This window comes from Alligator mississippiensis, chromosome 3 (genome assembly GCF_030867095.1).
Source record: "Alligator mississippiensis isolate rAllMis1 chromosome 3, rAllMis1, whole genome shotgun sequence".
NCBI lineage: Eukaryota > Metazoa > Chordata > Crocodylia > Alligatoridae > Alligator > Alligator mississippiensis.
The window spans coordinates 299,865,766-299,891,688 of NC_081826.1; the positions used below are offsets into that span (position 1 = coordinate 299,865,766).

Genomic DNA, 25,923 nt, shown 5'->3' on the forward strand with positions numbered 1-25,923 from the left:
CCTGCTCCCCTCCAAGCCTCCCTGCTTCTCCTTCCTGCTGACTTCTGCAGAGCTGGATCCCTGCCCCGCGTCCATCCGGTCTGACCTGGGGACCCTGGAGACGGTCCGACAGCTACAGCCACTGGGGCAGGTCCCCTGCAGTGAAAGGGGAAGCGGGGAGTGGTAACGATGGACGGCGGTGAGGCAGCCCCCGAGCTGGGAGGGAGCGTGAAGCAGCCTCCGCGGGGAACCTCCCCAGATCGTACGGGGCCAGGCTGGCGTCGGGTAATGCCATTGGCAACTCATTTCCACCGGTATACGCTATGTCCCCCCGGACGCAGCCAACACGGACTTCTCTCATTGTGTTTCCCGTCACCCGGGTAGAAACAAAACGTGCAGACAGTCCTGACCCTGCACACCTCGATTACTGCCCCGAGGCAGCATTTCACACCACACGCGTGCGCTCACACACACACACACAGCGTGTGCGATCCACCAGCCGCCTCGGCAAGGGAGAGAAAGCCCCGACAGACACCTGCGCTGGCAGGCTGTCCAAATACATGTCTTCTGCTCCAATTAATTTGCTGGGCTCGAGGGGGAATTGTTTAAATGAAAGCCGGGAAGGAATCGCAGATGAATCAACCGCCTTGCTGAGCCCAGCGCCGTAGCTGACGCAAGAGGAATATTTTTGTCTCACGAAAAGCATAAAATCAAGAGGCCCAGCGAAGCCTCCCGAGCAGCCGCAAGGTGGGATGGTGCACCGGAGCCCGCGGACGGCCTGCAGGAACTGCAGCACCGCTGCACGTTTCAAACCCTGCTCGGCTCACGGTTCAGCTGGGCCCAGAGCACGCCACTGGGAGCAGTGCCTGTCCGACACCTCCGCTAATCACACCGCGCAGCTCAGTTGTCTGAATCAGGATTTCTCTGCCTTGATCTCAGGGGCGTCAGTTTGGGAACTGTGGCCGACGTACCGGAGCTGGGCCCCAGAACATGCAGTCTCTGAAACCTGCTTTTGGAGGACATCCCAGGAGGCGTTGGGGTCTCAGCACCCACAGGATTGTCCTTGCCCTCCCTCCTGAGTCAGGGTGTTGGGATTTCAGAGACTTGTTGAGCCAGAAGGAAGCAAAAATAGTTTCCTCTTCCGGGGCCCAGCCTGAGCAGGGCCAGTTCATCATACACAGGTCCGTGGCCTCATCAGAGGCGCAGGTTGCAAGGTTGCCTGGGACCAAAGGCTTGATGAATCCTGCTTGCTTAAGAAGGACAGCTCCCACTACCAGGCACAGGGGTCTTCACGGAGAAAACCAGGAGACCCGCTCCCTTTGTCCTGCACCTAACGCAGAAACCAGGTGGGGCTCGGAGGGCAGTGGGAAGAGGACCCGACAGATCTGCACAGGGGCATGGAGAACATCTGGGGTACTGCCACGCGCGGTGGGAAAAGTCAGAAACACCTGAAGTCCGAAGCTTATCTGCACTCTCTGGACTAGAAAGCCCAGCGGATATCTCTGGTAGGGCTCTCGGCGCGTGATGCTGTTTGAGCTTGTATCGTCTGCCCACCAGCTGGGGTGAAGCACAGCCGTGCGGCTGCCTGTCTGCCACCTCCCTCCCATAGCACGCTACTTCTCCGGGACCTGCAAAGTCCTCTCTGGGATCCGCATGCCTCCTGATCCTCTCCAGGCTGTTTCTGCACCAGCCAAAAACCTGGCTCTCCATTTTTGTTTCAAGGCGCAGTTGGGCAGCGAGCACCCAGAACAGCAAGCGTCCTGCTGCCAGATCGAGTTTAGATGGCACAGACTTTGGGACGAGAACAAAGATAGTATGGATTTTAACGAAGCTTAGTCGCAGAGGAAGGGTGTGAGTACCGTGGAGGCCAGAGCAGGCAAGGCAGAGGATGTCTAAAGCACCAAGGGGCTGCTAGAAGAGGGGAAGGGTCAGATTTGCCAAGGCTGAGCTGATGGTGTTCAGTAACAGCTGGGCTGAGCGTGCAGGAAGGGAGGGGAGTAAGGACGCTGCACACTGCCAACCTGGGGGGTGATGGGGAGGAAGAGGAGGCGAGGAGCTCTGTAAGGAGTCAAGGTTGTTGGTGGTCCAGCGAGCACTGAGGTTTCCCAAGCAAGGTGAGATGGGAGCCTGGGATCCCTGCCCTCTCACCAGCTCCTGGAGGACCCTGAAGGCATGCGCTTTCCTCCTGGGCATCCCCATTCCTCTCCATCCCCATTTATCATGTTAAAAGCACATCTAAGTGTTTGCTCCCGTGTGTTGCAGCGAAGGCAAATTGACAGAACTGAGCGGAGGAGCCGGAACGATATGGCTCTTGTAAACGGCTCTGACAGCCTGAGCTGGATGCGTCCCAGACATTTGCATTATGTGATATGGGGAATTACAGGGAACATAAACACCGATCCATCCTTGCGGTCATTCATTTATCTCTCCGCACAAGGCCTCTTCAACCTCCTTCCACTTACGCGGGCCCTATTACTCACTTCTGAGGCTTTCAGCCTTGGTTTATAGTGTCTAAATCCGTCCTGCAATAAACCCTGGTGAAAGGCATTATTTATAGTATAGAAAAATGGCCCTATCGGGACACGGGTGAGGGCAAGGTTGTAACACAGATTAATTCTTAAAACTTAAAACTCTCAGTTAAAAAAAAAAAAAAAATAGCCCTATGCAAGACCAATGCAGCCTGGGCTGAAGGGATTAGAATAGCAGCTCCCAAAGTTTGGGAAGTGCTGGATTAGAAGGTGCTTAAGGGGCAAAAAAGCAATGGGGAATCATCATCCAGGCCCGGGGGTCCTGTTGCAGGGATCTGCTCTCAGCCCAGCGAGCTGGAGGATTAGAGATCGATTGGGCATTAAGGAAAATACTAGATCATTATAGATGACATAAAGACTGGTGACACTCTGCGTGTAGGCAAGTCGGTTCTCGAGCACAACCCAGATCGCTTGGCGAGGTGGTCTTATTGGGCAACGTCCAGCCAAACGCTAGCATGCATCTAGGAACAAAGAAGCACATTGCACTTGCAAGATGGTGAACTCTGTCCAGGAGTGCAACTGCCTCAGAGGGACCGAAGGGTTCACGGTGGACAGAGTGAACCCAGTCCGGCGCTGCAGCCGCCAGGGCTCGTGCAGACCTCGGATGCATAACCACGGGCGCATCACCTAGGGAGAAAGAGGTGCTTCACCTCTGCATTCAGCCTTGGCGAGTCTCTTACTGGGATATTGGTCCCAGTTCCACACTTCCCCAAAGCTGGGGGAAAATTTGACAGGGCGCAGAAGAGCGTGGCAGGGATGATATGAGGTCTGGAAAACACCACATAGAGCAACAGACTTAGGAAGCTCGATTTATGTTATTTATTGAAAAAATGTCAAGAGGTGACGTGATCACAGCCTGCAAGTACTGACCGGGGGATGAGGTTGCTAACAGTCGACAGCTCCTTAATTGAGTGGAAAAAGGCAGAATAAGATCCGGGCAGCTTGTGCCCAACCACTCCAGCTCCTACGATGAGGACCACATGTCCCTTTCTAAAAGACAAACAGGAGTGATTCACTTGGGCACGTTACCCAGCGAGGTTGTTAGAGCGTGATGGTAGCCGTGATAGTCCAGGAAATGCATACGAGGCACGGGCTCACTGATGATCCCTTTTATTGGACTGACTGCATAGGGCAAGCTTTCAGGCACAAACTGCCCTTCCTCAGGTGTCCTCAGGTCGTCATGGGCCCTTCTGGCCTAAAAACACCTCCTTCTGCCCTTGCTCATCTTGAAAGGACTTTGAAGAGATCAGGCGGCTCCCTTCAGCTGGTCCCTTTATTCATAGCCTCCCGGGTTTCCCCTTTCTCCGGCTGCTCTCGGCTCCCTTGCTCTCGGCTGGTGAGGGGCGCTCCCCCCCAAACGCCTGCCTCCCCGCTGCATACGTTGGTCCAACAAAAGCCGTTCCTTCACCTCGTAAACTCTGCTTCTCTTAGAGATTTACAACCTTTTCATTGCTCGGCTGTGCTTGAGTCCAGAATGATTTATTAAACAATCGGTTTCTAAGCGTCTAGTAGGGAACGAGGTGATAAAAACCAGCTGGCATGGGTGTGTTGAGAATGAAAAGGGCAGAGGTCCTCCTCGGCCTGGCATGGTCGAGGCACTGCAGTTCCTATAGCCAAGAGCACCCAAGGGCCTGGGACGTCTACCACCAGGTCTGGCCACCGGCTGAGTCCCCTTAGTGGGGCTTTGGGCACTGGCCCTCAATACCTGCTTGCAAACACACAATGCGACACAGTAGCCAGTAGGGCCAAAAAAACCCTGGCATGCATCAATCGATGCATCTCCAGTAAATCCAAAGAAGTGATTCTCCCTCTTTACTCAACATTGGTGTGGCCGCAGCTGGAGTAGTGCGTCCATTTGTGAGCACTGCACTTCAGCAAGGATGTGCTAAAGCTCGAGAGGGTCCAGAGAAGGGCCACCCACATAATCAGGAACTCGCATGGCAAGACATACAAGGAGAGGCTGAGGGATCTCACACCCTTCAACCTAAAGAAAAGAAGGCCGAGAGGGGACCTGATTGCGGCTTACTGCTATATCAGAAGCGTACATCAGGGGCTCGGTGAACAACTGTTCACCAGGGTGCCCTGGGGGGAAACTAGAAACAACGGTCACAAACGCCTGGAAGATAGTTTCAGGCTGAACATTAGGAAAAACTTCTTCACAACCGGGGTGTCCAGACTATGGAACAAGCTGCCCACAGAGGTGGTGCAATCATCTACCCCGGAGGTCTTCAAGAGAAGACTGGACGGTCACCTGGCTGGGGTCATCGGACCCCAGATGTCTTTCCTGCTCGTGCAGGGGGCTGGACCCGATGATCCTTTGGGGTCCCTTCCAGCCCTATGAGTCTGTGATTCCCTGTGGTCCGCAAGCTGTTTGAAAATGTGCACTCAGAAGGTAGCTGTCAGCAGCTTGCTGTCAAATATGAGGCTGTATCAAGTCCCACAGGGATCTGTCATGGGTCTGGTACTATCCAGTATTTTCATGGGTGACTTGGATGATGGATGACCTCAGGAGGCCATCTAGTCCTACCTGCTATTCAAGGCATGATCATCTCGATCTAAATTAACCCAGACTAATATTTGTGTAACCAAGCACTTAAAAGCTTCACAGGATGAAAAAATAGTAGACAACGTGGGGTTGCCCCCATAGTGAGGTTGATACCCCTCAAACCAACAAGCCAGAAGAGGACCAGGGGCTGTTGCGCACCATGTAGTGAACTGGAGCCGGGGCTGTGATGCTGTTGCAGAACAGGCCACCGTCCTTTTGCGAGGGCTTCACAGCAGTGTTGCTTATACGACCCAGGAGTATTTATTCCTCTCCCCTCAGTAACTGCAAGGCCTCATCTGGCATCTTAAAAATGTGGGGTAGTTGTGAAGAAAAACAGAGCAAGGAGAGGCTTGGAAAACAAGGTCTGGGAGGAAGCACTGAAGGAACCAAGTCTCCGGAGCGTAGGCAAGAGGGGAGACATGATAGCAGTCCTCTAGGACGTGAGAGGTCCTTGCGAAGGCAACGGCAATCAGCTGTCCGCTGATGGAAGACCAGGGAGGAACCAGCCTAAGGTCTAGCAAAGAAGAATTAGATTGTATAGAAAAGAGACTTCAATCTATAAAGCGTGCAGCATTGGAGCGGGCTCCCTGTGGGGACACGTTCTTCACGGGAAGGTTTTGAGAGCAGGTTGGACAAATAGTTGCCGGGGCTGGAGGAGGTATAATCAGTCCTGCCCAAGGTGCAGGGCTGGAGTAGATGAGGTGGTTGCCAGGTTATAACTCCTGTGAATCTGTGAAGTGGAGGTAACGAGACCTATCTGGTCAGGGTCCAAGGAGACCCCGCCAAGTAGCTCAGCATCTCCCCTAACTTGAGTCCTGGTCACAGTTCCCTGGACCCCTTCAGTGATTGCACCAGGTCTGTCCTGACTCCGAATGCCTGGAGGAGGCTGGAGCTGGGCCCTGGCACGGCAGCCGGTGGGAGCTCCCTCCAGGAGGTCATTTTTAGCCGGCCGGGCTTGATCCAATTCCAGAAACGCGAGGAACTGGATTAGGGGAGAGATTGTAGCTCGGAGAGCATCCATCACTGCAGCATTTAGGCACCAGATAATCACGTACGGTGCACTTGACTTTGCCTGTGCTGACAACAAGCCCGCAGGAGGCCAGAATAAACCAGCATGGTTCCAGGCTCTTTGCTGCGTCTGATAAACCCCTGGCTGCTCGGCTCCCTCGTGGGTGCTGAAAATAAAATAAGAAATAACTGTGGTCAACCAATGATCCAGCCGCCAAGTGAGTTTATAGCAGAGGGAAAATGCCAGCAGTATTTCCTGAATTGCCTTCCCTTGCATGCCCTAAACCATAGCAGCTTTATCTGGGGGGGGGGGGGGGGGGGGGATTTTATGTCCTCAATCATGTGTCTTTACTGCAAAGAGGACCTCACAGTATCTTATCTTGATGAGTCTAATGAAAGTGTAATTGCAGGCATTAAATCTGGGCTTCATTTCCTGAGCACCAAATGCCTCCTTGTGCACTTCCCTTTGTTTTTCCACTCGGCTGTTGGACACGGGAACGCCCCTTTGCCAGGCCCATCTTCGCTGCGCAAAACTCCCGCATTGCAGGGCGCCGTTATGCCCTGCCAGGCAGATTAGCACCAGCAGCTGTCCTGGAGCACAAACATGGCTGAGCTGTGTTTAAACCTCACTCCCACCTCCTGCTGAAGTCACTGCATGAAGACATTTGGGGACAGCAGCGTGTCTTCCTGTGGCTCTGGGTAGCGCCTCTCTCAGGAACGACGGGGGCATAGGGATGCTGAGGCTTGTGGCACATTTTGCATCTACAGATCTCATAGAATCATCGAAACATAGAAAACGAGGGTGGGAAGGGAGCTCAGGGGGTCACATCTAGTCTAAGCCCCTGCTCCAAGCAGAACCATCCCCAGCTACATCATCCCAGCCAGGGCTTTGTCTACTCGGGTCTTAAAAACCACCAAGAATGGAGTTTCTACCACCTGCCTTGGTAAGCTGTTCCAGTGCTTCATTTCAAAGCACCTTGCAAACTAAATTGGGGTCACTGTCCCCATTTTATAGATGGAAAAACTGAGGCACAGAAGGGGGAAGACGTTCACCTAGGCTAGCAATAGAATCAGAAACAGAGCCAAGCTCTCCCAAGTTATAGCCGAGCGCTCTCTCCATGAAGCTACACTGCCTCCCACCAGGGTCCTGGCTGCCTCCCACCTGACTGCCTCCCACCGGGGTCCTGATCCCGGCTGAGGCCTTTGGCCGTTCCTGTCCTACGCACCTGAGATGATAGTGGTGCAGTTTCACCCCAGACATGGCGATTCTGTTGTTTCCGCTCTTCCCTTGGATCGTGCCAGCCCACTGCAGAGTTACAGCCGACTGCAGCTGATTTCATCCCGTCATTGGCCTAAAACGCTTTGTTTTCATCGCGTGCCTTGTTTCAGTGTTTTCCGTAGATGATCCTGGGCCGCTGTTCTGCATTGGTAAAAAAGAACTATTTGTTTATCATCCCGAGGCCTCTTAAGACATCATCCGCCGCTTAATCATGCTTTACTGCCTCCTTCACAGCCTCCCAATCTAGGCCAACAGCGTGGGATGTCAGTACTTCTCCCCCAGCGATGATGCCAAGCACCTCCAGGGATGAACCCAAAGACGTTAAACCAGATGGAATCGGCCAGGAACTTGCTAGAGGAGGACCGCTGGTCTGTGGGTTTGGTGCCAGGCCAGTGAACTCCATCGCAGGAATATAAGCTCCAGTCCCGGAAGAGTGCTTGGTATTTCCCTAACTGTAAACCCAGAGATCAAACCGTGAGCAGAACAAACTACTGGGAAGTGCTGGGTTTTCCATCTGGTGCGGTCTTCAAATAACTTCCTGCAGGAAAACAACACGGGAACCCACCGGAAAGCCTGCAGTGCAACCCCTGCAGCCCACTGGGCAGAGATCAGCTGGGGTTTAGGGCACTCGACTTCTCTGCAAACCAAGCTGCTCAGGTGCACAGTGCAGGGCCACAGACGTGCTGGGCTGGAAGGGTCTGCCCCAGCCTGGACTGCACCCGAGTATGGACGGGCTGGCCACAGCAGATGAGCTGCCGTGCCTGCTCCATAAACCAGAGACAGCATGGGAATGGGGGAGCTGCTGAACGGCTGTCATTGGGTACTTAGCTCAGCTCAAGCAGGTGCTGTGCTCACCTGACCCCAGCCTGCCACGTGCCAATTCAGCCTTTGTCTGGTCCCCAAAGGCCCCTAGGGGCCTGGCTAGCTGCTGGGGTACAAGGATCCTTGTTTCTCCCCCACCCCCCCCGACCGCACTGGAGCTGAGCGATGCCGTGTGACGGAGGATCTGGCCTGATGTGACACTGCCCCAGAGTTAAAGGCTCTACTTCCACCTTTGCTTCATTACATCTTGACCGGGGAGTGTGTCTTTGCCACGTGGCTGCCTTCACAACGCAGCGTATTTGCACAGCTTCTGTTCTGTATGTGCACCGGCTCCAGTTAACCTCTGCTAACAGGGCTTCTCTTGTGCCGAAATCTCACCGCTAATTAATTGCCAGGTATCTGTTTCATTGAGCTGCCCTTGGTCTGCCTGGAGCTGGAAGCATCGCTGGCTCGTGCCTGCTCTGTCGGTGGGACACAGAGATGAGGAGCTTGAATGAGGCTGCGCCTGCCTTCAGGACCGTAATGAGTGCCACGTTGTTTTCTTTGCAGCCTGTCTTTATTTTGAAATACTCTATTGAAAAGAAGCTCCATTAATTTCCACAGGCAGCCAAGCAGATGGATTTAACCGGTCTTACGGCATTGAAGTAATTATGTTTCAGTACAACAGAGAGACGGTGGCAAACACAGCAAATTAATTCAGGCGCTGCAGTCTGGTCAGCGTTGCAGCGTTCAGCAGCAAAGCCGTCATCAGCGGTGTCGTCGCCGCTGTCCGAGGTCACGGCGACAGGTTAATGTGAGCGTCCCTCTGGTTTCACACCATGATGTCAGATGAGCCTTTTTCAAGTTTCAAGAGAGCCACGGCCACATTGGTGAGATTGATTGCTAGCCATATCCTCTCAGCTGCTTCTGTTATAATTAAAGCTGCAATAGAGGCATGGGGCCATTAGATTTAATAATGCTTTTCTAAGCAAGTTGTGAAGGAGCTTAATACAATGACTGCTCTGTTCCTACCCCAGCGCAGACAGATGCCATCCAGCCTCTGCTGGGAACTGCCCAGAGGAGATGCCGCCGCTGCCCTGGGCAGCTTGTGCCTCCGTCCCCTGGTTCTTACAGGGAGGAGATAACCCTGAGATCGAATCCCAGTCTCAATCTGCTTTGCTGTAATCCTGTTCTCTGCTGCAAGGGAAAAGAACAGTCCCCCCACCCTCCTTCGTGGCAGCCTTGTAGATGTTTAAAACTGCCCTCTCCTGTCCCCTCTATATCTCCTTGTCTCCAAATGCCTCGTCCTCTCAGCCACCATCATGCAGCTACCCCTTCCTTATCTTCATTGCCACCTCTGGGTCGTCTCCTCTTTCTCCACATCCCTCTTAATATGTGGTGCCTCACCCTGGCCCCAGTGCTCCAGCTGGGGTGGGACCAGAGTCAAATCCACTCTCAGACCCTGCACACGGTACTGCCGGGACCGAGACCTACAGTCGCATCTTGCTGCAGCCTCCCACCGATGATGTGCTGCCCCCCCACTGCTGCTAGGTGGGGAGGGGGATGCCTCGGGGGGTCTGGGGCAGCAGAGCGGGGAGCCCCGAGCCCTCAGCGGGCAGCTGACATTTGCCCTTGTCCCACACATAGATCTGGGGGGCATGTGCTCCCCCATTCCTCCCTCCCTGGGAGTGTGCGCAGGAGCAGGGAGCTGCCCCCGACCCCCTGGACAAGCCACCCGCGGCTCTGTTCTACTCCCTGCCCAGGCCTCGGGCCCCATGCACCATCCTGGCTGGGCGGCACCCCCAGGCCCAGCCCCTACCCCACTCCCTCCCTCACTGTGGGGGCCTCAAGCTGCCCCCCTCTCCCCATAGACTTACCTGAGGACTCAGCTGGGGGCTGTATTCCTGGCCATGTGCATATGTGTGCGTGAACACATGCACGTGGCACCCCCTGCGCCCTGCTTCCCACAGCCCCTTGCAAGCTGGAGCCGGCCAGCCTGCAAGGGGAGACCTGCCATTTCCCACGTTTTTCCAACCTGGATCTCTGCGTGATAGTGGGAATCCGGGATAAATACTGTCCTGGAGTCATGCAGCCCAGGACTTGATGTTCCCATTTCGGGACTGTCCTACCCAATTACAGACAGGTGGTCACCCTACCCTCTTCCTGAGGGGAGCCAGGGCTCTCGGGCCCCCATGTACTCGGCACCTATGCCAAGGGTGACCTGTGGCATTTGGGAGACCAAGCCGGCCTGCCTGGACTTCCTCTGTTTGCTGAGTGCAGTGCCTCAGTCGACTGGTGAACCTCTGTCCCCGCACAGGCAGTTTTCTCATACTCGGGATGCTTGTAATTGGGAGGTTGTTTATAAGCCTCTTTCTTCTTTCTTAAGACGGCCATGATTTCCCTGTTTAGCCAAGAGGGCTTCCCAGCCCTTCTGTTACCTTTTCTCCTCATGGGAACGGACTTCCTTTGTGCTTCAAGGACCGTGTCCTTAAGGAGCGACCACTCTTCATGCACACTTTTCACCTTTGGCCCCTGGTCCCACTGCACTTCCCCGACTAGTGACCAGAGCTTGTTGAAAGATGCCTTTTTGAAGCAAAAAATGCAAAGCATTTTCACCTCAGCAACAAAGGATAATCTCTGCATGCAAATTGTTTTGTGAGTTTTATAAGAACTTGTTTAACCACAATTTAAAGTACGCTCTGCCCTGAGCTGGGTTTTACTGCTACAAGTGAAATACAAGTTCCCTGGAAGCTAGTCTGGCAGGATTTCTATGAAAAACAAAAAAACCCTGGTAAACCAAAATGTGGTTTTTACAAGTTTCCATTCATACAGCACTAAGGGCCCAGTTCTGTTCTGCCCATTGGGGACTGAAGTAGACTTAAGTGCCTAAATACGATTGTTTTCTACCCTGCTCAAAGCCTGGAAGTCCATATTGCATCCACTTCTGTAACATGCCATCAGCTGACCCTTTCGATTGTGTTTGAAAGCAGGGAGGAGGAGGAGGACCCACCCACCTTTCGCATGAACGGTTTCTCGGGGACTCAAGTAGCGTGGATTAGAATCGGGCTGAGGGTCAAGTTCCACGTTACGCTCGGCCCATACGAGATCCGTGGAGCGTTAAGCCGTGTTAACGTTAGACCGCGTTGTGAGCAGTCGCACATTAAGGGTTAAGATCATTTCTTGCCTGTGAAGCTCTGACTTGCCACAAGAGGGCTGGTGGGCAGGTGTGTGGCCAGGAGCCAGGACACCTGGGGGACATGGGGGAGTCTAGGAGAAGTGCATCCTGGGATGCTGGGAGACTGCAGATCCCTCGTTTTTTCTCTGTGGAGCAGACTGAAGTTACCCTGACATGAGCTGGGTAGCACAGCCCAGAGTTAGCCCTCGCCTAAAGTGGCATGACAATAAGATGCTCAGAGGGCACTTAACGTAAGTTAATGAGCTTTAACGTGCAGATGCTTGCATTTTAAATTCGCTTAGCGTAGTCTAAGTGTAGCATGTAACTTCACCCTTAGGTACTTAAGTCCACTTTAAGGCCTGATAAATGGGATGGGATTTGGCCCAAAGTGGTTTTTTTAAGAGATGACTGGTGAGAGACAACAGAGCTCATTTAGCATTTGCAGAGTGTCTCCAGGTCTAGCCAGACATAGCCTCTTAAATCTGTCGCATTTTGTTATACATTTATTAATGGAAAATCAGTTAAAAATACACTGAGTCATTATGACAGTGAAACTAGAGTAAGTCTGCAAAGTTTAAACAAGATGCTACACATGAAGGTAACAAATAAAGACTGTGTGATACCACGGCGTACTATCTGACATGTCGCATAAGATGGTGTAATGAAAGATTGCCATAATGCCGATACACAAGGGGACAGAGTTAAGGGGATGAGTGCATCCTTAATAGTGTCATTTCCTGACATGCAGGCAGTTGGCTGCGTGGCTTTATGGCCAAGTTTGCCCTTGCCTCTAGGAGAATAAGAAGCGCAAGAAGAGAAGGGACCAGCAGCTTTCCCCCAGCCCTGTGCTTCCTGTGCCAGTCCCCGGCTTAACTGTAGATCCTGCCTTGTCCTGGGTGCACAAACTGGTCCCTGGCAATGTTTCCAAGGGTGCGTCACCCTTAACAGAGCAGGCAGGTGAAGTGGTCCTGTTAGCACAACCAGACACCATGGGCCAGCTGGGTTTGAGACATTTCCCAGCTGAAGTGTCAGTAAATAGCTTCCCCTACAAGCATGTACAGCTTACACCATGACATTGTTAGTCTAACCGGGGCCTAAACATCTCCAAGGACGGAGACTCCCCCACCTCTCTGGGTAACCCCTTCCAGGGCTTTACTGCCCTCATTGTGAAAAAGTTTTCCTAATATCCAACCTCAACTTCCCTTGCTGCAGCTTGAGCCCATTGCTCCTTGTCCTGCCATCTGCCCCCACTGAAACCAGCCCAGCTCCAGCCTCTTTGCAGCCCCCCTGCAGGGAGGTGAAGGCTGCTATTCAATCCCCCTCGGTCTTCTCTTCTGCAGACTCAACCAGCCCAACTCCCTCGGACGACGTCGTATAACTGGACGTGTAATGAGCCTCTTGGGGCTGGACCTGGGTCTCTGCACTAGGGCTGTTCACCACGTACTGGTGTTGACCCTCAGGTGTGTTCTGAGAACCCAGACAGGTTCAAAGAGCCAGTCTCCCCAAACTAAATACTCACAGATGTAAACATAGATACATTTTAATAGCAAATCGAAGAATAAAATTCAGAAAAGATATAGCTGACTAAACAGTACAGATAAGACATATCAAGCAATTGATTAAACACCCATAAAATGCACATTATTTTAACATTTCTAAGTCTTTAAATCTTAAAAAGTCTCTAGCAGGTGGCCAGCCTGGTAGGGGAAATGTTTTAAATTAAATTTTAAAAGAGCTCTTATCTTAGCTCACCTGCAACTGGGCTATTCAGCAAGAATCGTGGTTCAAGGCTGACAACCGAAACATCTGAGATGAACCCAGATTTTTATGCTCTTTGGCTTGGCGATAATAACAAAAAGCTGACCGTGTAAGGTAAAACAGCTGGTTCCTAATAGGGGTTGCTCTAATGAATATTCATATGCCTGTTCTTATGCTATCTCTATGCTATATCTTGTCTAAAATTAGCCTGGTCTAACCACTCAGTACATTGCAAAGGACCTTGAGCAAGCCCTATAACCTAGCTTTTTTCCATCCCATCTTTCTTGAATTTTCTAAAGTGAGTCATACCCCGAGACGTCTTCTGGGCTGATCATTTCCTTTGACTCTTCTTGTGCGAGCCCAGCTTTGGTCAAGCGAGTGTAAGCAAGTGCTCTAGCCCACAGCACTATGTGCCAGGTCACCACGGGGCAGCTGAGAGCTGCTGTAATCTACCCCGGCGGGATGTGCCGCACCGCTGACATGCTGGGAGGCAACGTGAAGAGCGTGAGGCCGTGTCTAACGTCCTGTCTGCCCTCGTCGCCTGTGCCAGGACGGTCAGGGCTTGGTGCGCTGGTGGGCGGGAGCATGAGGGTCTGTTGAGGATACGTGCAGCTGAGCTGGGGCAGGAGAGCATTGCTGGGCGGTCCCGGACAAAGGGAAACTGAGTCTTGTACTTGGAGCAGCCGGTTAATCACAGAGGAGAAGGCTTGCTCTGCTGCTCTGCGCAGTGCCTCTCCGGGGTGTGTACACGGCACAGGGCAGTGCCACATAGACACCAGCGTGGTCGGGTACCGGCAGCTGCTCTTCCTCCAGCATCCAGGCCAGCTTGCTCGGCGTGGCACTGCCTCCCGCCACATAGACATGTCCTACAAGCTAACAACCTCCCTGTGAGCTAAGTAGCAGCCTCCTTGGGACCCCAAAGCCTGTCCTACAGAAAGGTACTCTGTGGTCCCACGCCCCGCGCCAGGTGAGGCTTGGGGGGTCCTTGGGAAGCAGATGGCAACTGTTTTCATCAGTTCCTGGCTAGGTTTGGGGGTTGAGAGCCTCTCAATACCACCCCACCCCTTTTCACCCAGCAACAGGGAGTTGAGCATCTTGCACGCTGCGTGCACATGCATTTGCTCAGAACATACAGTGATGTCTGTTAATTAGTGTGAGCGGAAATTATCTCACGCTGGCCCTCTCTGTAATTTAGGCCCCGTGGCAGATCTTTTTTGTCTCAAGTGATCTTAATAATAGGAAAGTGCCTGCTCTTCCGCTTTGCCGTGTAATTAAAGCTGACTGGAGTCTTAGGCACGGGCTCCATTTTCCCCGCTGTTCTCCAGCACAGAACATTTCTCTGTCATGGACTGGATGGGTCATGTCGCTCCACGGGGAGTGTCCTGAATTTCATGCCTTTCCATGCCCTCTTCCAGAAGGGCGCCAGCTTCGACTGCCCTCAGTGAGCGAGGCCAAGATTGCCCTGGGCAGCGTCTTTCAAAATGGCTTTCAGAGCTCAGTAAAATCAGCCAGACGGGCTGCACGGGGTGGGAAGGTCTCTCACAGCACTGAGGACCCCAAGGGAAAAGGGGAAAAGAAAAGCTCCAGTGGGTCTTTAACAGGCAGCTTGATCTGATCGGGCACAAAAAGCCTGATTACACCCAGCCGGGAATCGCTGCTCTTATAAAACCGCCCTCTGCCACAGGGCACAGTCCACATTTGCATTCCTTGCTTCTTCGTTTCCAGCCCTTAACATCTTTGATTTGCTTTCCAATGTAGCTGCGACTCCGCGGTTTTGGCTTTACACGCCTGGGCTTGGGGTTCGGAGCCGTAGCCCTGAAACGACAGCCCTGCCTCAGCCCTGCAGGGAAGGTGACTTTCAACTGGGGGCAGAGCAAGAGTCAGCTTGCACACAGAGTTGGCTCTGGGGTGTGTTCAAACCCCATGGTTTGCTCTCCCCTCCGCCTGCTCTTTTGTTGGCATCACAGGACTGTCCTTATGTTCAGGAGCAGACCAGACATGGCTGGAGGCAGCGCTGCCAAGAAATCTGCTACCTGTAGCACGCCAGGCTGTTTGCTGTCCAGATCAAGGGCATGGTTCCTTTTTCTCATCATTTGCCTAATGAAGTGCTTCAGGTTGGCAAATTAAACATCCCGAGCTTCCTCTCTCACTCACTGCTAGAGAGAGTTTCAACCGTCTGTGGTGGTTTTCTGCAGTTTGCCCGGCACCGAGCCTGATGACAAATGATGAGGGGATTAAAACTGCCTCTGTGTGTGTCAGGGCTGTGTCCTTGCCCCATCGCCGTAACATCTGATGAGACAGCACGGGAAACAGCCTGGCACGGCTGTGTGCTGGCCTCAGCTTCACTACCGACTTCACTGATGTCCTTGGCCTAATTGCTTTAGACAGCATTTGCAAACTCGGGCACCTATACCTGCATTTAGGCTTCTCAACTAGTGCTCGAGCTGCCACCCATTGCTCTGAAGTCAGTGGGCACCATGCACGTTCAGCCGCTCTGGAAGGAAAGCCATTTATTTAGGTACCAAAATATAGCTGTAAGTGCCTACCATAGGCACCCCGCACAGGAAATGCTGGCCTGGTCTTCTCTGTGCCTTTGGTTTCCCCAGGGAATGGAGAACCATCTTTCTTATTTCCACAGGGGTCTTGGGGAGTTAATTAGGTAATTCCTGGCGGTGCACTGAAGGGAGGACGTGCTCGGCGTGCGGCACTGCGGTTTGCTGTGCCGTGTACTCCTGCTGCCCCTGCCTGGCGGGGCGTAAATAATCCTTGACAGTTTGAAGTGATCAGATGCACGACACAGCTGTGCAGCAATTCCTCTCCCAACTCTCATGCACCTAATCACATTACGTCTCGCAGGCACTTCCCTGTGTACCCATGCGGGGCTGTTGATGAACCATTCAGTCCTGCCAGCGCTCTCGCCACGCCGCTGTTTAGCGGCTTGCTGCTTTTTGCATTCGGGGCGTATTGATAGGGCTCCCTGCACATCAGGCTGCTGCCAACCTGCCTTTTGCACCCGGCTTCGCAGACGGGGACACAAGCAAGAGGTACTTAATTGGCTCAGTACACGGCGGTTACGGTACGTTGCGTGTGCACAGTACATACACGCTGGTGCCAGTACACTGCGTGCGTGCGGTATGTTGTTCTGAGATGTGTGGTGTTCGGGTGTTGCTTTTGGCACTCAGGCCGTTGGTGTGCGGGCGCTGCGGATGGCCGGTGCTTGGACCCTGGGTACGGCACAGAAAAAAGGACTCAACTTCATGTTCAGCGGTGAAAGCTCGGAGGGGTTTATTGTCACACAGACACCACGCTGCCTGGGCTGTTTAGCAGTCAGCCCAGCTCAGAAAGCTGCCAGGACAAAAAACTCCTGGTGGGAATCATGCTCCCCTTCATTGCTACAAAGAAATGAACAGTGCGGCCCCCCCTATTTATACCCCAAGTCCTCGTGTCGAGGCTTTCTGTCTGTCTGTCCAGATCTCCACTGCTACTCGTCTCTGCCAAGTTCATACCTGGTTCATCCCTTTGGTTCTTCCACTATCTCGACACCCACCCTCATTCCTGTCGTTTTAATTCTACCCCTCCTTTCTCGCACCAGCTGTTTTGCTTGTTCATGGATTTCTGCTTTTTATATTTCTTCTCAATTCATGCAAAGAATCAGAGAAAATGAGGGCTGGAAGAGAGCTCAGGAGGTCACCTCTAGTCCAACCCCCTGCTCCAAGCAGGGCCAGCCCCAACTACATCATCCCAGACAGGGCTTCGTCTAGCTGGGCCTTAAAAGCCTCCAAGGATGGAGACTGCACCACCTCTCTGGGTAACTTGCTCCCGTGCTTCGCCACCCTCCTAGTGAGAAAGGTCAGTGAGGACTGTTCTTCCCAGGCCGCGCCGTGCCTCCGTACATAGACACAGGCTGCATAGACAGTGATTACAGTACATTGCATGAGTGCAGTGCACAGGCTCTGGTTATGGCCCCCAGGGTGGGAAGTGCTGTGGGGAGGCTGCTTGCCCTTAGAGGGATTGCAACCCACTCCCCTGCAGGACAGAGTGGAGCCCAGACCGGGTTTGTCCCCCGTACGTCCACAGACCCCAGCCTGGGACTTGGCAGTTCATTATTAGACAGCTATTACCGCAATTGCCACTGCAGACCGGCCCGTCTATCAAACCAGCTGATCTGTGGTGCATGCTGACCTGCTCCCTGCGTCCGCTTCGGGGGAAGAGCCGTTGGGGTCTCCAAAGCTTGGCCTTTGATATCCTCTTCTCTGGTTTCTGCTTCACTCTGTCATCTTATTTCCCTCCTCTGGGGGTGGCGGGGGGAGGAAGCTCCTTTCATCCGCAGTTCCAGGATCTCTATCTTGTGTTCTCCTGCCCAGCGGCTGCGGGCCTTCAGGACACACATTTATGTCTCCAGATGAGCCGGCTGCGCTGGTAATGTTGCTTCTCCTGGTTTCCCGTTGCTGCCCCTGCCCTGTCCTTGCAGTAAAGTGCTTGATGGCCTGTCAAATCCACCCTCAGGAACAGGAAAAATAGAGCAAGGTCACGCAGCGAGGTGGCGTTAGTGCTGAGAGCAGAACCCAGGATCCCTGGCTCCAGCCTCATGCCTTGATCACTAGATAATGTTTTCTCCCTGGAGTTAAGCTCTCTGCATCCTTGGCCTGTCTGTGACACGAGGACAGTCATGCTCGCTTAGCTACCTCAGCAGGATCTCCAGGCCAGGTCATTCATGCTTTCAGTGTGCTTTGGAGTTACAAGCACTGAAGCCCAGGCATGGCTCATAGGGTGCGTCTACATGTGATGCTTTAATGCGCCTTGGTCTAAGTTAATGCACATTAAGGGTGCACATCTACACGTGCACCCCCTTAATGCTCATTAAAAGTGGTGAATTTAAGCTATTCTTGCCTAAGTTTGATACCTGCAAATGTAGGTATCAACTTTAGGTGCGGATAATTAAAGCTCATTAACACATGTGTAGACACATTAAAGCGCATTAATGCTCTGTGTGTGTGGACTGACTTGGGACCAACTTTAGTCCCAAGTCAGTCCACATATAGCGTTAATGAGTTTTAATGCCTGCACATGTAGACGCCTGCCTAAACCCGCTTAATGCACATTAAGATAATGCGCATTAAATTTCGGTGTGCTTAAATGCAGAAGTCATAGAGAAGCAGGGCTGGCAGGGAGCTCCAGAGGTCACGTCTAGTCCAACCCCTGCCTGAGGCAGGATCCGCCCTGTTGATTTCCGTGGGAGTTAGGCAGACAAGAGCTTTAAGGCCGTGGTCCCAAGTGTCTTTCTCCCCAGCACACAATGTCTGGCTCGCACGGCGGTTTGGTGTAAGAGCCCTCCACAGATGCTGCCCGCGATCCGAGACCGGCTACCGGGCACCGTCGCTAATCGCCCCACGGGGATTTCAGCGGATTTAATTCCAGGCTAATGCGACGAGTCCCGCACCATTTCTTTCCAAACAACTGCAAAATAAATCCGACCACTTATCTCCGCTCCATCGGCTAATCTGTCTGCAGGCCAGGAACAGAGCTGTCAAAGCAGGTGGGAGATTGAATGGGAGATTGACTCGGGGCTCTTCCCTTTGCCGATAAGCACACTGCAGCGTCTGGGCAGTCGAGCCAATGGAAACGGATAAGGACGTGGTTTCGGCTGGGTGGGGCACGTGGGAGCTTGGGGCTTGGACTGGATCAGTGCGCGCCTGAGTTTCCCTGGAGCATATGAGAAAATGAAGCTTTGTTCACAGGCAGGGTGGGTTGCTTTGCTGCCTGGATCTCATCTCATACAAGTCCGTGATATGCCTACCTCTCAAATGGCGTGTGTAGTGCTGGGCCTCACATCTCAAAACGGGATGAAGTCGAATCAGAAAAGGTCCAGAGAAGGGCAACTAAAATGGTCAGGGGCTTGGCGCAGTTGCCAGACGAGAGACTAAAAAGCCTAGGACTATTCAGAAGAAGGCGGAAGGGGGATCAGATAGAGGTCCAGAAAATCATGAAGGGTGCGGACCAAAGGCAGAGGGAACTGTTGTTCACCAAGTCCCAGAGTACTACAACTAGGGGGAACCTGCTGGAATTAGTGGGTGAAAGGTTTAAAACTAGCAAGAGAAAGTCCCTTTTTATAGACCTCGTCGTTACCTTGTGGGATTCATTGTCACGGGAGGCAGAGAGCAGAGCCGGGTTAGCGAAGGACTGGACACATTCACGGGCGATGGATCTATTCACAGCTGTTGAGCAAAACAGGTGGAGAAGTTTCCTCTGGCATATCTGCAGCAGTAATGGTGGACGCCAGGGAGAGTACTGAATAGCAGCTAGATCTCGCTAGAGGTACCCGGGTCCGCGCTCTCCCTGTACAGTGTGCACTTCGGGAACAGGATGCTGGCTGGCTGGACGTGGGTCTGACCCAGGACAGTGTGGCACTGCTGGTGTTTCATAGTTTCATAGTTGTTAGGGGCTGGAAGGGGCCTTACAGATCATCGGGTCCAGCTCCTGCACTTGGGCAGGAAAGACCGCTGCGATCAGATGGTCTTGGGTGGTGCTCTTATGAGACAGACGCTCCAGTCCAAAGACTTGGCTTCTTTCTCATAATCAATTTGACCCTTAGATACCAAAGTCTGCCTAGTCCTTACTCCGGAGCTGTGCACAGCAGGGACACAAGGTAGCTGTGCCGCAGCCCAAGTCTGAGTGAAGCCAGCACCTAGGCTCAAGCCATATGAAGACCTCAGCGGTGCCAAGGCCTCCAGCTCGTTGAAAGCCAGTGGAGGAGAAGCAGTGAAGACCTAGCTTTGCGAGGGTACTGAGGCACCTAAAGATGTTGGTGGGCTCCTGGGTGGAGGTTAGATAGTGCCCCGGTGCAGGCAAATGGGAAGCACCCAGGTGCTTCTGCAAACCTACCAGGCCCCCACCCATGGCTGAAGGCCCCCAAGTCCCTTTGTAGCCTGGGTGCCAGTGCAGGGGTCTAAACCGCAGAGAGGCTTTTGTGGGTGTCCCCAAGGTCTTGCCCTCCTCGGTTCCCATCAGTACATTTGCCCCCGGCCCCACTCCTGTATGCCCAGGCCCTCGGCACCCTGCTCTTCCCTGCCCAAAGGGAGGCACAGCAGGTGCAGAGCCCAGGAGCAGAACAGAAGGGAAGAAGCCAAGCTCAGGTCCAGGAGTTCTTGGAAAGGTTTCCAGCAGCCTCGCTGTGAGCTGGATCAGGCCCAGGGGCTCCTGCTTGCTCCCAGCCATGCAGATGGATGATAAGCGCTGAAGCGCTGTGGCAGAGCTGTGTTCCTGGCTCGATGGGAGAGTTTATGAGCCTTGTGTTTTACTGCTCTGAGAGAGGGAGACCGGATCCATTAGCCAAAGAGCATGGGCTGGGGCCAAGATGAAGTCCATATTGTGGCCATTAAGTTCATGATGCTCCGCGAGCAGAGTGCCAAGCGAGTGCTTCTTCGAGCTGCCATCCTCCATCCCCCGCAGCCCGGCTCTGACCCGGCCATGCAGACCTCCCTCCTCTCTGGCCTTGTCACGCACCAGCTCGGGCCTCTGCACCAAGCGTGGAGCCAGCTGGTTGTGGGTGTCGTAGTGAAGCAGGACGGAGGGAGCTGCGTTTGCCTGGTCTGGCTCCAGTTCAGGGTCTGTGTGTAGCAGATCCGAGGGAGCGGGACCTGCACTGAAAATCCCTTTCCTTTTATGCTTGTTATACACCACCACAAGCCCTTTTGGCTAGATGGGGGGTGTTGCTCAGCCCCTCCAGGTGCACTCAGCCATGGTTAATTCAGCTCTGCCTATTGAATTAGGTGCAGCATCCACGTCCTGCCTTTAAACTGCTGTGTAGCATGACTGTGGGCTGTTGCGCTCCGCCCCAGAAGTGGCTGCATTTCAGTGCCGGAGGGAGGCTCAATGGTGTGAAGCTGTAGGTGAACTGCAAAGGTCCCTGGTAGCTGCAAGCACCCGCATGAATGTGACATGACACTGGGGAAAACCCCAGGGACCGAGGAGTCTCTGCTCGCTCCAATGCAGCATCAGCCAGCACCGCTCGCTCTGATCACCCGTGCCCGAGGCAGGGAGAGGGTCAGGAGCTGGGCCCCCATTGCACATCTGCATGGACAGCCCATCAGCTCCAGAATAGCTCCTGTCCCCACCCAAGCCACCTGCTGCTTTTGTCGGCCTTCCTGCCTCCTGCTGCAGCCTATTCACACCAGCGGGAAGCTGCGGGGAGACAGGGTCCCTCTGCTCCTCGTGGCACTGAGCAGCCAGGGGCTGGCCCTGCAGGGTGACAAAGCCCAAAGAGCCTCCGGAGGAGCCGAGGCAGGGCTCCCTGCCACCATGCACGCAGACCCAAGCTTCGGCAGTGGGGGCCCTTCCAGCAAACTCCCGAGCACTGAACGATTGCTCTTGCACTCCAGGAAATCACCGATGCCACCACCTCGTGCCAGCTTCCTTGGACGCTGAATCCCGCTGGTGCGCGCTCAGCGGCTGCAACCCCTGCAAGCGGGGTGCGGGGCAGTAGCCTCCGTCATTGCTCGCCGACTTCTGTTGGTGGCGCCAGGCTGACGTCTGCCCACAGCGAGGAGCCCCTTCTGTAGTGCAAAGCCAGCAGCGCTTAGATGCCCCGGTGACGGGCACCGTTCGAAACACCCCAGGTATCGTCAGCCGCCGGCATCTCATCGACGTTCCCAGCTGAGCCAATGGAAACAACGCGCCCTTTGAGCCCTAGAAGTAGTCAAACTTGGCGAGGATCGAGGCCTGATGGAGCGGACATCGTGGGAGCGCAGTGAAGCAGCAGCTATATGTTGTTCTGAGCCTGCAAAGTTTTCCCGCGGGTGGCGTCTGGTTGCTGTTGCTTTGGTACGCAGGCTGCCGGGGTCTGCGTGTCCTGGACGGCCGCTGTCCCGGATCCTGGAGGAAAGGCAGAAAAACATCTCAGGTCCGTCTTCAGCAGCCAAAGCTCAGACAGGTTTATCATTCTCGGCCGGCGCACCCGCTGGGCTGATGGACAGTCAGTGCAGCTGAGTGCGGCTTGTCCTCGACAGGCGGAGACACCGCACGTGGTTCCCACTCCCGTGGGACTCAGCGGGGACAGATCTCCAGACTCTGGATTTATTCTGGCACGTTGTTTCGTTTGCCAAGTTTGCACACTTGCACTCGGGTTCGTGCCCTCTCTGTCTCTTACCTTCATCCTCAAATTTCTCAGCTGCTGCTATCGGGCTCCCTTCAGCATCTTTTTTTTGCTCATTAGTGTGTTCTCATTATTTTTTTGCTTATTGGGTCCTCCAGCGGTCATGAGGCCCCGTTCTCCCATCCTGCGCTTTGGCACGGGAGCTTCCTATAGCGTAGCGTGCTGCAGCCTAGCACAACCGGGACTCCTGCACCACCCCTGGGTCTGGATGGCTGGTCTCATCCCTTGTGTCAGATGCCAGTAGGCTCCTGCATTGTGGCTGGGCTACAGAATCGGTTGCATATGCTGGACAAATAGGAAAAAACAGCTTTTGCCTGAAGTCTGTTGCCTAGAGTGAGGCCTCAGCTGTGTCTGGAGCAATAAATAAAAGCATTGCGACTCACCCCAGCCAGCAGTACCCAACCAGGGACTTATTCTTCAGTTTAACACATTAGCCTGCCAAAGAGCAACACCACTGAGATGGTTCTCATTAGCGGAGTCAATAAATAAGCCCTGGGCCCATCCCATCCAGAGCTGAGGGGAGTGTGGAGGAAGCCCTGAAGGATTTGACTCTTTCAGATACTGCATGTCTCCCGCGGGGCCTTGTTGCAGCCAGATGGACGCGTTTCCATTGGAGCAAAACCACTGACTTCTCCGTCCTCCTGCAAGAGACGGCGAGGAGGAGCGAGACCCGGTCTGCACAGCCAGACCCCAGGTGCACATCCCCTGTGACTTCGGGGGCCTCGTCCTTCGGAGAAAAGCTGCCAGGAGCTCGTTCAGCCCTTCCGCTAATGGACCTGATCGTCTCCGTGTTTATGTGGCTCTGCTTTTCTGCTTGAGTTTCCCAGACGTCTTGTAGATGAAGGCTGCTTCCTGCCCAACTTCTTCAAAGGGAGAATACACGTGTGTGTATGCACACACATGCATACGTGTGCACACACATGCACACACGCACACACACACACACACGCACATACCCACACACATGACTATTCTTCTGCTCTGGCACTGACAGCCTTTGAAAGGGGAGCAACCAATTCACTGCACCACGACATCTTTGTCTACCCAGGAAAACCTTCTGAGACGCCCCAGACCCGGGCAGCCTGCACCTCCCCAGCTGAGGATCACTGCTTGAGGGAGAGGGCAGCTCAAATTTGGGGCTGATGACTGCTGCAGCCTGTGGGCCACCAGACCATCAGCTCTCCATCAGAGGAGGATTGCTTTGTGTCTCAGCAGTGGAGCAGGAGGCATCAAGTCTCTGCTTGCTCATGCAGAAGGCTCATTCCTTTCTTCCTCTTTGCACAGGAAACCCCCGAGTCAGCCCTGTCTTCAGAGGTGCTGAGTAGCAGCATCTCCACACGCAGCTGGCGAGAGCCGTGAACACCTGGTACCTCTCCCTGTAAGGATGCAGTCCTCGTTCCTCCTCCTGCCAGCACCTCTGGGACTCGCAGCACTTCTGCAGCCAGCCGCAAGCCCGCCCCGCTCCCCAGACGTGGATTTGGGTCACTGGGAAGCTACCTGGGGAGAAGCTCAGAAACAGCATCACGCGCACGCTGCCACTAGACGATGCTGAACTGGTAGCGGTCTGGTGGGAGTGACGTCCAGGGCATGCTCCTCTAGCAGGAGGTTGCGAATGGACGCAAGAAGCAATGCACCTTGCACTGAGGCGCTGCACTGTTATTAGCACAGCACGTGAATATTTAGTGGTAGTTCCTCCCTGCTGCTGGGGCTCCTGTCAGAGCGGTTCCTCTCTCACCCGCGCGCGCGGGCCAACGAGGGCCGTAGTCTGGAGGGTGACGTTGCATCCCTGCCTGTGCAGCCCAGCGCTGCCCCACTCTGGGCCCGTGGCAGGCTTGGCTTGCGAGGCTGCCGTGCGATGGGTCACCCACGTTTCTCAGCAAATGCGCCTCAGATGAGAGAGATGCGGGCGGTGAAAGTCGCTCTGTGTGTGTGTAATCGGCTTTCTTACCAGACTAACCTGCTTCTGAGCAGCACGGTGATACAGGGAGAGAGACGGAGGCGTCTAATTAGAGCAGTAACCCGCCGGGTTTGACGTGCCTCAGACCTGCCAGCATCTGACCCGTACCGGGGCAGGTACATTAATAAAGCCTGGTCTCTAAGCAGACGAGAGAGGGTCTTCTGAGTGAGTTAGTTCAGGACTCAGGACCTGGGCTGCAGAAGAGACGTGTTTTATGTATGTCGAGGCAAATAAGAGCATGAGATCTGCCACTTACTGAGACAGGCCAAAGGTCCGTCTTGCCCGGTCCCCAGTGTCACGCGGCGGCAGAGAGCGGAGGCTGGCAGGGAGACGAACCGGCTCTGAGCAGGGTTTTCCCCTGTTCCTCGCTCCCTGAAGGTCTAGGAAGCGCTGGCTCGGAGGCTGACTCCCATGCTCAGTGCCCAGATTGGAAGAGTTTCAAAAGCACATAAGCAGCTTTTTTGAAGGCGAAAGCACTTAGGGACTGCCTGAGTGCCACGGTGGGCTCCTAAATCCAATGCATCGATCCTCGGAGACCCTGCTCAGCTGACACCCACTCCTGGGCAAGCCTGGAGGACCAAGAGCAGTGGTCCGCAGCCTTTTTAGACTCGAGGCATCTCCATACCCCACTTGGAGAACACCAGCTCTTAGTTTTCACTAATTTTTTGACTACAGACAAATATCAGAGCAGTTTTTTTCTTGCGAAGAGCTCAGCCAGCCAGTTCTGCATGAGTCCTGGCCATGGTGAGCAGCACAGTGTGGTCTTCAGCCCCAGCGCGGTCCAAATGGGTGCGGGAGTAGCTGAGACTGGGTGTGAATGGGAACAGGCCTGCCCGCTGCCCGGGGATGGCCACAGCAGAGTCAAAAGCTTTCGTGCTCTTGCTCGCTCTCTCTCTGGCCCAGTGCATGTTTAATTACTCTGGGTCTCCCACGTGGTGGTGAGTGCTCGCCCCACTGGCTTCGTGGGGTAAGATGAGGGCAGGGGGACTTCAGAGCTGGCTGAGCCCAGGAGAGGTTTCCAGCTGGCGAATCCCAGCGGGGGAAGGCCCATACCTGCGGTCTGCACTGGCGAAGTTAGGTCCCTAAAGAGTTTCCCTGTTTGTGTCGCCTGTGGATCCTCTTCCCAGGGCCCTAGCTAGTCCTTCCTGCGCGTTGTGCCGGGGCTCGGAGGCCTCACAGACGGCCGCAGTTCCTCCAGGTGCCCAGGCAGATGCTGAGCATCCAGCCCAGAGCCCGTCCCCTGGTCGAGCAGTCTTAGTGCCCGTTCAGGGGTGCTCTTTTCCTAGGAAAGCCTGTAGGAAGGAGGGCGCACACCTGCCTGGAGTGGGCCCTGGGTTGGATCAAGGACAAAGGGAGACGATGCAGCGGCCGTGGCTGGTGGAAGGACACTGGAGGAGGGCATCTGCAAAGCCCAGCGCTGCTCCTGTGGAGTCTCGCAGCCTCTGGGACATCCTCCGGCCTCCGTGAACTTTACCGGAGCACGCCGTCATCGCGGTCACTGGGGCAGCTGAGACGCAGCGGACACGCTGCACCGCAGCTCTGCCCCGGCTAGAAAACTTCTCCCTCTTTCGTGGGACTTCAGGCATCGCCGAGCTCTGGCCCCGCGGACGTCACCTCTGCAGGTTCCAGCAGAGGCGATGCAGCCGCCTACGCAGGAAACAGCCGGGCCAAGCAGCCGGTACCTGGTTTTCAAGCCTGCAGCCACGATGTGATGGTTTCTCTCCTCGCCAGCTCGCCTGCTG

General features: G+C 54.3%; 1 protein-coding gene and 1 long non-coding RNA gene across 5 annotated transcripts in view; one reads left to right on the forward strand and one right to left on the reverse strand.

The window, feature by feature from the left end:
* DNAI1 (dynein axonemal intermediate chain 1) overlaps positions 1–25,923 on the forward strand; it is a 214,096-nt gene that overhangs the window by 184,214 nt on the left and 3,959 nt on the right. The window lies entirely within an intron of this gene.
* On the reverse strand, positions 3,312–9,282 carry LOC132249671 (uncharacterized). The gene is made up of 2 exons (XR_009461196.1): positions 7,287–9,282; positions 3,312–6,227 (listed from the first exon to the last, which is right to left on the reverse strand). It is a non-coding gene; the product is annotated as an uncharacterized LOC132249671 (long non-coding RNA).